The sequence below is a fragment of the Thamnophis elegans genome, chromosome 7 (genome assembly GCF_009769535.1).
Source record: "Thamnophis elegans isolate rThaEle1 chromosome 7, rThaEle1.pri, whole genome shotgun sequence".
NCBI lineage: Eukaryota > Metazoa > Chordata > Lepidosauria > Squamata > Colubridae > Thamnophis > Thamnophis elegans.
The window spans coordinates 2,691,185-2,701,762 of NC_045547.1; the positions used below are offsets into that span (position 1 = coordinate 2,691,185).

At 49.2% G+C, this 10,578-nt stretch overlaps 1 protein-coding gene across 1 annotated transcript in view; it reads left to right on the top strand.

Annotated features, from left to right (window-relative positions):
* Nucleotides 1-3,776: 3,776 nt before the first annotated feature.
* The window catches only part of TASOR2 (transcription activation suppressor family member 2), a 45,823-nt gene continuing 39,021 nt past the window's right edge, over nt 3,777-10,578 (top strand). The window contains 1 exon segment of the mRNA XM_032221079.1: nt 3,777-4,276. The gene's annotated coding sequence lies outside the window, so the exon portion shown is untranslated.

Consider the following 10,578-nt stretch of genomic DNA (forward strand, 5'->3'; position numbering starts at 1 on the left):
GAGTTAAGAGAGAAACAAAGAGAAAGGGAGAGAGAAAGAAAGGAAAGAGAAAGAGAAAGAAAGTGGGAGAGACGAAAGAAAGAAAAAGAACGAGAACTTATGACTACAATCGGGTCCAAAATTTTGGTTGCTAAGCCAGAGCGTTGAATTTCACATTTGACAAGTTGGCCACGCCCACCCAGTCACATGACTGCCAAGCCACGCCCACAAAATAGTTCACACCCACAGAATAAGCCACACCTACAGAACCGGTAGTAAAAAAAATTGAAACCCACCCCTGCTTGTGTGAAAAATAATCATGAGTCACTTTTTTCCACCGCTGTCGTTAACTTTATTTATTTATTTGTTAAATTTCTAGGCCGCCAAATCCCGGAAGGTAAGTAGAGGACAACCTGTATATGTGTAGGAAGATTCTCAATCCTCCAGGTCTTGGTTGACTCAAAGGTGCAAAAAGCATCTGGATTTTCTTGTAGTTTTGTTAGTTTCTTTAAAAATATTTCGCTTTTCATCCAAGAAGCTTCTTCACATTTTCAGAGAAAAAGAAAAGAACAAAAAAACAGGGAAATTTTGGAAAAGCATCTTTGGAGTTAGAAACACACGGAACAGGAGAACTGAAAATGTTTAGTATATTTTAGGAATATTGGTGATTTTTTTTTTCCTTTTAGAGTATTAGAAGAAGACCTTAATCAGACACCAGCCTGGTTATAATTTTATCTTATTTAGTAATACAAATGCAAATTAATAAAAAATACCCCACAACTTCGTTTAGAGTTCATTTAGTGACCGTTCAAAGTTACGGCACTGACTTACGACAGTTTGATCACATCTGATCAAAATTTAGACGTTTGGCAACTGAGACCCCCGTTAAAATCCTGGGATTTTTTAGTGGTCCCCCATCCATTATTATTATGTTTTTCCCTACTTAGCTTTTTAAAAAATTAGCCAAGTATCTGTTTCAAGCTACTGCCAGAGGGTTGTGTCCTGGCTGTCTTCAAATTTGGGGCATAAATATATATTTGGGTAGGGGAATGTTGAAACCTTGGTCATTAAGCAGATGGTCATAAGCCGAGGAGTAACTCCACTAAGAGTTCCGAGGTCTGTTTATAAAAACCACTCAGTTAGTAAACCAAGAAAAGCTTTTGAAGAACTTATTACGAAAGTAAAAGTTAAACAAAACAGAAAGCGGGGAGAAAAAAAATCAGGCTTCATATTAAAAGAGAAAAACCGCAACGAAACCGACTCGCACTCCTATAAATATTTGTACTGAAGAAAATTGTGTGTTGTTGTTGTTTTAATTTATTTATAAACAAACAAATAAGAGAAGTAAAAAAGAAGAAGGAAAGAGTGGAAAAAAAATAAAAGAGGGATCCATTTAAGGGAAGGGAGGAAAACCAAGAAGGAGTTTCACAAATAAAAATAAATATTTTGGGGCACACAAAGCTAGATTAGGACACCCCATGTGGCTGAGAAGAGAAAGAAGGGAAAAAACAGCCAAGGGAGAGAAAAACAGCCTCAGAGAGGTGATAGATTTGCCGGAAAAGTGGTGAGCCATGATAAGAGTTGGGTGGTTTTCCTGAAGAAGTTTCATTTTACATCACTCTATCTCTCTTCTTATATATATATCTCATTTATGTCTCACAGAATCATAGCAGCCTAGTGACCTAGGGCTGGAAGGGACCATGGAGGTCATCTAGTCAACCTCTGCTCAGTTAGGAGACCCTGTATTGGGGACAAATGGATGCCCAATCTCTTCTTGAAAGCACCCAAAACTTCTGGAGGCAAGGACTTCCTTCCACCCATTCCCACTCTCCTCTCCTTCTTCCCTGCCTCTCTCCTTCCTTCCTCCCTCTCCCTCCCTAAATCCCTCCCTCCTTTTCTTCCTAAATCTCTCCCTCCCTCCTTCCTCCTTTCCTCCACCTTACCTTCCTGTTTTAACCTCTTCTCTTTTCTTCCTTCCTTCTTCCTTCCCTCCTATGTATCTTATCTATCTCACAGAATCCTACAGAACTAAGGTTGGAAGGTACCTAGGAGGTCATCTAGTCCAACCCCCTTGCTCAAGCAGGAGACTCTCTATCCCATTTCCAACAAACCACTGTCCCATGTCTTCTTTAAAAAAAAAATCCTCCAGGGACAGAGCCCCCTCAACCCACACCCTGGCTGCCCTCCCCCCAATCCTTCCTTTTGGGGAAGGGGCCAGGCGGGGGTGCTGGTAGTGGTTTCACCCCAAGGTCTGGGCCCAACCCCTTCCCGACAGGAAGAGACCCCAACCCACCCAACGTCCCTCCAACCCCCCTTCCAAGCCCCTCCCTTCCAGCCTCTTTCCTCCCTCCCTCCCAGTCCCCTCACTCACTCCAAGCCCCCCTGCCACCTTCTAAGTCCCCCTATCTCCAAGTCCCTCTCCCAGCCCCTCCCTCCCAGCCCCTCCCTGCCAGTCCCCCTCCCACCCTCTAAGCCCCCTCACCCCAACCCCCCTTTCAGTCCCCTCCCTCCCATTGCCCCCCACCCTCTAAACCCCCTCAGTCCAAGCCCCCCTCCCTCCCATTCCCCCCTCTAAGCCCCCTCACCCTAAGCCCCCTCCCCCCATTGCCCTCCACCGTCTAACCCCCCTAACCCCACCCACCCCTCTTCCAGCCCCCCTCCCATTGCCCCCCACCCTCTAACCCTCCTCACCCAACCCCCCCTCTTCCAGCCCCCCCTCCCACACATTGCCCCCACCCTCTAACCCCCCTCACCCCAACCCCCTCTTCTAGCACCCCTCCCACACACTGCCACCCCCCTCTAAGCTCCCTCCCCCCAAGCCCCCTCCCTCCCATTGCCCCCACCCTCTAAGCCCCCTTACCCTAATCCCCCTCCCTCCCATTGCCCCCCACCCTCTAACCCCCCTCACCCCAAGCCCCCCTCCCTCCCATTGCCCCCACCCTCTAACCCCCCTCACCCCAACCTCCCCTCTTCCAGCCCCCCTCCCACACATTGCCACCCACCCTCTAAGCTCTCTCACCCCAAGCCCCATCTCCCCATTGCCACCCCACCCTCTACCCCCCTCCCCCAAGCCCCCCTCCCTCCCATTGCCCCCCACCCTCTAACCCCCCTCAGCCCAACCTCCCCTCTTCCAGCCCCCCTCCCACACATTGCCACCCACCCTCTAAGCTCTCTCACCCCAAGCCCCATCTCCCCATTGCCACCCCACCCTCTACCCCCCTCCCCCAAGCCCCCCTCCCTCCCATTGCCCCCCACCCTCTAACCCCCCTCAGCCCAACCTCCCCTCTTCCAGCCCCCCTCCCTCCCATTGCCCCCCCATCCTCTAATCCCACCTCATCCCAACCCCCTCTTCTAGCCCTCCCTCCCACACTTTGCCGCCCACCCTCTAAGCCCCCTCCCTCCCATTGCCCCCCTCTAAGCCCCCTTACCTTAATCCCCCTCCCTCCCATTGCCCCCCACCCTCTAAGACTCCTCCCTCCCATTGTCCCTCCCCACTCTAACCCCCCTCCCCCTCCCCCCCCTCTTCCAGCCCCCCTCCCACACATTGCCCCCACCCTCTAAGCCCCCTCACCCCCATTGCCCCCCTCTAAGCCCCCTTACCCTAATCCCCCTCCCTCCCATTGCCCCCCACCCTCTAACCCCCCTCACCCCAAGCCCCACTTCCTCCCAGGCCCCCTCCCTGCCCTCCCCAACCCCCGGAAGCGCGCAGGGCCGCCCCTCCCCTTCTCTACAGAAAGCGGGGGGGGAGGGGGGGTCGGAGCGCAGCCGGCCGGAAGTCCAACCCTCCCCCGCGACCCCTTCCGGGTTAGTTTTCACTTTCTTTCTTTGGCTGCGGGCTCCCTCCGCCGTTTTCACTTCCTGGGGTTGCCGCCGCCTCCCGCGCCCGACATGCTTCCCTTCGGCGCCGCCGCCCGGCCCTGAGCCTGGGGAGGGGTCCCCGCAGACCCTCACTCACCCACCCGAGGCCTTTGTCTCCGCCCGGGCAGGGCCAGCCGGGGCGGCGCTTGGAGAGCCGGGAGGGGGGAGGCTGAGGACCCCCCTCCCCAGAAAAGGAGGGGAGGGGGCCGCCCGAGCCCCCCTTTCCCCCCCGCAAAGGGTCTTCATCGAGGGGATCCACCCCGGGATTCCAGAGGGATCCGCCGCTGCCACTTTGGGAGAAACCCGGGTCGGCGCGTTCCGACGTGCCAAGGGAGAACGCGCGTCAGAGAAGCGGGTCAGCGACTCCCCCGGGGTCTCCCTGCCCCCGGCATGACGGGACGCGGGGTCGAAGGGCCGGCCGGCCGGACAGCTGTCAGCGGTGAGTGGCGCCCGGACGAGGCTGGGAAGGAGACACGTGTCGGGCGAGGCTGCCGCCTCCGCGGGGCTCCGCCGTTCGGCCAGCGCCGGGCTTTAGGATCGGGGGCCAGGCGAGGAGGTGGGCACCCGGCTGTGGACGGAGGGATTATACACGGGGGAGCCGAGCGCTGGATAGGATCGGGGGCGCCGGAGCGCAAGGCTTCCCGCCCTCCCCCCTTGCGCTATTTTCCCGCCTGCTTTGGGGATCGGGGAGAGGATCAAGCGCAAGCAGGGGGGAGAGAGAGGATCGCGCAGCCTCCGGGAAACGTGGCGGCGGCGGGGGGGGGGAGCGTTGGGAGATCCTCTGCTGGCTTTAGAAGAGAGCTGCCCGCGATCCTATGCGCCTGATCTCCGAAGCTTCCCTCCAGCTGCCCTTAACTGGGTTTCCTCGGGTTGGTTGGGTCGTCTGCATGCATGGAAGTCCTTTGGGCTTGGTCTCAGCCGTGTTTGCCCATTAAGAGGACCCAAGAGGGAACTTCCTCCAACAGCTTCCTCCTCAGCTCCAAGAAATCTGGATTCACATACAGGTAGTCCTCGACTTACGGGCGTTCCTTTAGTGACCGTTCCAAGTTAACAACCGCGCTGGGGGGGCGGGAAGCGTCGTAGGACGGATTTTTCAGGTTTACAACCAGTTGCGGCGTTCCCCATGATCAAAATTCAGAGGCTTGGCAACGGACTCGTACTTACGACGGTTGCAGGGATCACGTGCTCCTCTTTGGACAAGCAAAGTCAACGGGGAAGCGGGATTCACTTAGCAACCCTGTTGCAAACTTGACAACTGCAGGGATTCACTCAAGGTCATGAAAGGTCGTAAAATGGGGCAAAAACTCACTTAACGGTATTAATGTTGGGTTCGGTTGTCATAAGTCCAGGGCTACCAGAATATCTGTTATTCTCTTTTTAATCCTCTTCATTGTAAATGGCACTGAGCCATCGTGGAGTTGGGTGGCCTTGAAACTGAATTAATTAAATTGACAGCGATGGTGACATTCTAAGCCAGGATTGGTGGATCCTCACATGTGTGAATCCACAAATGTCAGTCAACTTTAAACTCGGGTTTGTCTGGGGCTTGTGACTCTTCCGCCTACGCAGAGCAAAATATTAAAAGGATCCTCAGGTGTATCTGCTGTGCTTATGGCTGAGTTTAATGCAGGACCCCAGCCAAAGGTGGCTAACTCAACAAACCATGGTTAAAACCCAGTATATCTTCTTAACGGTGCGTGTGAATCATTGTGTGGCTTGATTTCCACCAAGAGAGTAAGTTCGTAATGAACGAAGCCGTAAAAGGCTCTAACCAAAATATGAAGCCTTAATGTTGGCCTTCCTCACGTTGCGATTTTTTGTAATGTTTGTTTGTTTGGAAATGACTCTTCGGAAGGGGATGCACCTCAGAATGTGCGGATTAAGCAAATATCTCCTTCCAAGCAATGCCTTGATTTCATGTAGGGTTACTTTCCTCTTAGCGGTTTACCTAAAACTAAAGCTTTAATCGTGATGCACTAAAGTAGCTTCCCATTGTGTTCACACAACACAATCAGGCCAGGTTCAACATAGTTTAATTAAAATTAATTCTGATTATTATTATTTTTTGCTTGTTTGTGGGGGGTAGGAGTGGGGGGGGGGTGTCTTAGAGGTTCAACAAATAGCCCAAAGAATCTCTATGACAAACCCCACCCATAGAAGTCACCGGAAAAATAAACCGACAGCAAACTATAGCAATAGCAATAGCAGTTAGACTTATATACCGCTTCATAGGGCTTTCAACCCTCTCTAAGCGGTTTACAGAGTCAGCATATCGCCCCCAACAATCCGATAGATAGATAGATAGATAGATAGATAGATAGATAGATAGATAGATGATAGATAGATAGATAGATAGATAGATAGATGATAGATAGATAGATAGATAGATAGATAGATAGATAGATAGATAGATAGCAATAGCAGTTAGACTTATATACCGCTTCATAGGGCTTTCAGCCCTCTCTAAGCGGTTTACAGAGTCAGCATATCGCCCCCAACAATCCGATAGATAGATAGATAGATAGATAGATGATAGATAGATAGATAGATAGATAGATAGATGATAGATAGATAGATAGATAGATAGATAGATAGATAGATAGATGATAGATAGATAGATAGATAGATAGATAGCAATAGCAGTTAGACTTATATACCGCTTCATAGGGCTTTCAACCCTCTCTAAGCGGTTTACAGAGTCAGCATATCGCCCCCAACAATCCGATAGATAGATAGATAGATAGATGATAGATAGATAGATAGATAGATAGATAGATAGATAGATAGCAATAGCAGTTAGACTTATATACCGCTTCATAGGGCTTTCAGCCCTCTCTAAGCGGTTTACAGAGTCAGCATATTGCCCCCAACAACAATCCAGGTCCTCATTTTACCCACCTCGGAAGGACGGAAGGCTGAGTCAACCCTGAGCCGGTGAGATTTGAACCGCTGAACTGCAGCTAACAATCAGCTGAAGTACTGCACTCTAACCACTGTGCCACCTCGGCTCTAACTGTACCTCCTTACTTACATTGATGATTTTACCTAGCTGGGTCATGCAACATCTTCAAGAAAACAAGCTCAGAGAGCACCAAAGACCCTTCAAATGCACATCGCTTTGCAAATTTGGGGGGGGGGGTGTTATGTGGCCATAAATAGACTTGTAGATTTTTTTCCCCAGGGAATTTTCTCTAATTTCAGGAATTATCAGGAAAAAAAGGGGACAATTCCACATTTTAAACAAATCAGTGAAAGCCGTTTTCCAACCTGCTGAGCGTCGGTAAAATTAAACCCGAGTTAATTTTGGGTTGCTTCATGCGCCGCTCAAATTCAGGCAGTCTGGTTAGATGTTGGTTTACAGGATTCTGGGCTCGGTCCGGAGAAAGAGGCTTCTTCGTTGGATAAAACGAGTTAAGAGGGTGTATTCATGGCAGCCGAAACAGAGGTGATCCTTGATTTAGGGCCACAATTGAGCCCTGGGTTTTTGTGGCTAAGTGAGACAGTTGTTCAATGGGTTTTGCTCTGTTTTATGACCTTTCTGCCCACCGTTGTTAAGCGAATCACTGCAGTTAAGTTAGCAGCGTGGTTGTTAAAGGAATCCAACTTCCCCCGTTGATTTGACTTATCAGAAATCCACCGGTCTTAAAGTTTGAGAAACAGTGCCTTAAACCATGATCTGCCTTATTTGAAGTTGGTTAAGAAAGATATTCCACCTAGCTCAAAGAGCCACAAAGGTCCTAACCGGAAGCCCCCTCCCTCCCCTCCCCCCGATTTAATTCTGGAGCCAACCGGAAGTCCGGTTCCCCCATCATAGAGTCTCCTCCTGGCGTGCCATGCTTCCCCCCCATCCCCAAACCAGAAGCTCCTCTCAAAATTGTGGCCCCAACCAGCGACAGGGAGCCGCAGCAGAGGGATAAAAGAGCCACATGCGGCTCCGGAGCCGCAGGTGGCCGACTCCTGACCTAGTTTATCCTTGTTTCTTTCCCTCTCTGAGGGACTTTAATGCCGTTTCGTCTTAAAGCAGGCCGGCCATCGTGTCCCCGCGGGCAATATTCCAGAAATGGATCTATTCTAGTCCCGAAAACGCCATTTTTTAGCCCGTCGGTTCCATCCCATTGGAAGCAAATTGCAGTGGGGGAATCTTATCAGATCCCCCCCGATTCCCTTTGGCAGATCCTTCTGCTTGTTTTTTTCCCTCATCTGAATTCTTGGCCGCCCAAGCCTACTTCTCCTGTAAAAAACCCGAACCTGTCTTGCAAGATTTCAACAGGTTACGCCACCCGAGGAAGTTTCGTTTAAATGGAATTTAGTATTTTCTCGTCTTATATTCTGCAGGAAAAGGAGAGAAGGAAGCGAGCACTTTGTTTCCTCTCCTCCGCTTATCAGCGCAGCTGCTCATTAACTCTGTGCCGTGCAAATTAATCTGTCCTTAGAGAAGTGTGTGTACACACACACACAAGCTATAATCACAGGGCTTTTGAGATGCTTTCCATCCTGCAAGATGCAAAAGTGGTTTTTTGCCTGACGCGGAGCAGACCAGGACTCTCGGCTCAGCTTCTCCGAAAGTGAGGTTAGCAGCCCCGGGAATTGCAGTCGAGGGAATAAAATTAAGATCAGAAGGAAGGAGATTCAGGTTAGAAATCAAGAGGAAATTCGGGTGGAACAACCTGCCACATGATGTAGCAGGTCTTCAGATAGGGGCCAGAGGTACAGGTAGCCCTCAATTTGGCGGTGACAATTGAGTCGAAGATTTCTGTGGTTAGAGGAGACACTTGTTAAGTGAGCTTTGTCCCGTTTTACTTGCTTCCGTTGTTAAGTGGACCACTGCAGAGGTTACGTTAGCTACCGAGTTGTTAAATGAATCTGGCTTGCTTGAAGGTTGCAAAAGGGGGAATCACATGACTTTGTAGATCCTCCGTCGTAAATATGAACCAGTTGCCAAGCTTCTTAATTCTGATCACACAATCATGGGGAGTGCTGTAAAGTTCGTAACAGAATTCCCCCAGCCAGAATGCTTTAAGATGGGTGGACTTCAACTCCCAGAATTCCTCAGCCTGCTTTAAGGTGAATGGATTGCAACTCCCAGAATTCCCCCAGCCAGCCTGCTTTAAGATGACTGGACTCCAACTCCCAGAATTTCTCAGCCAGATTGCTTTAACATGGGTGGACTCCAACTCCCAGAATTCCTCAGCCAGATTGCTTTAACATGGGTGGACTCCAACTCCCAGAATTCCTCAGCCAGATTGCTTTAAGATGACTGGACTCCAACTCCCAGAATTCCTCAGCCAGATTCCTTTAAGATGGGTGGACTTCAACTCCCAGAATTCCTCAGCCAGATTGCTTTAAGATGACTGGACTCCAATTCCCAGAATTCCTCAGCCAGATTGCTTTAAGATGACTGGACTCCAACTCCCAGAATTCCTCAGCCAGAATGCTTTAAGATGACTGGACTCCAATTCCCAGAATTCCTCAGCCAGATTGCTTTAAGATGACTGGACTCCAACTCCCAGAATTCCTCAGCCAGATTGCTTTAAGATGACTGGACTCCAATTCCCAGAATTCCTCAGCCAGATTGCTTTAAGATGACTGGACTCCAACTCCCAGAATTCCTCAGCCAGAATGCTTTAAGATGGGCGGACTTCAACTCCCAGAATTCCCCCAGCCAGAATGCTTTAAGATGGGTGGACTTCAACTCCCAGAATTCCCCCAGCCAGAATGCTTTAAGATGGGTGGACTCCAACTCCCAGAATTCCTCAGCCAGAACGCTTTAAATTGGTGGACTCCAATTCCCAGAATTCCCCCAGTCAGCCTGCTCTAACATGGGTGGACTCCAACTCCCAAACTCCTCAGTCAGCATGCTTCAAAATAGGTGGACTTTAACTCCCAGAATCCTCCAGCCAGCATTCACTCCTGGGAATTCTGGCAATCCAGAGGTCTTAAAATAGCCAAGGTTTGTAAAACACCAATTTATCAATTACCTGGGCAACATAATCCCCAGGTGTGTTTTTTATTGGAACCCTAACAGTAACTTAAGCAAGTTGAAAAAGCAAAGCGGTTGCTTTAAAACAATAATCAGCAGCCTTAAGATGTGTGGACTTCAAGTCCCAGAATTCTGGGACTTGAAGTCCACACATCTTAACATTGCCGAGTTGGAGAAATACAGCTTTAAACAGTTTCCTGCTAAAATAGTTTCACTTTTGCCTCTTGCTTAAAAGAGGCGAATGCTATTCTTTTCGAATCAGTTTCGCTTTCTCATTCCCAAGTGAGAAAAGACACGCTCCGGTTATAAATAAAACAAAGCCGATAAATCCAAAAGTTTTTTTGTTTTTTGTTATTAAACTGAAGCCAAGGATGAGTTGTCGGAAACTCCCCAAAGTTCTGGCTTTTGTTAATTTTCTGCTGAAAAGAAACTATTTGCGGACAAATGCAATGGTTTTTTTTAAAAAAATTAGAATGTTTTGTAAGGACACGGGATTTTTTTTTTGAATAAACGGGAGGGTTTATTTTATTTTATTTTTTTGGGAAACCCACAGTTGGACAGATTTCAGGCGCAATGGAGTGTTAATAGGTCTGTGGGTGGAAATGAGCCTCCATTGTCAGGAGCAGTGTAGCTTAGAAGCTGGGCGGAAACAAACAGGAAAAATTAGGCATTTTCTTACTTGACTTGGAAGAGAGTGTTGGAAATAGAAAAGCGAGCATAATTTTGTATAATTGTATAATTTCGATCCGATCCACTGAGTT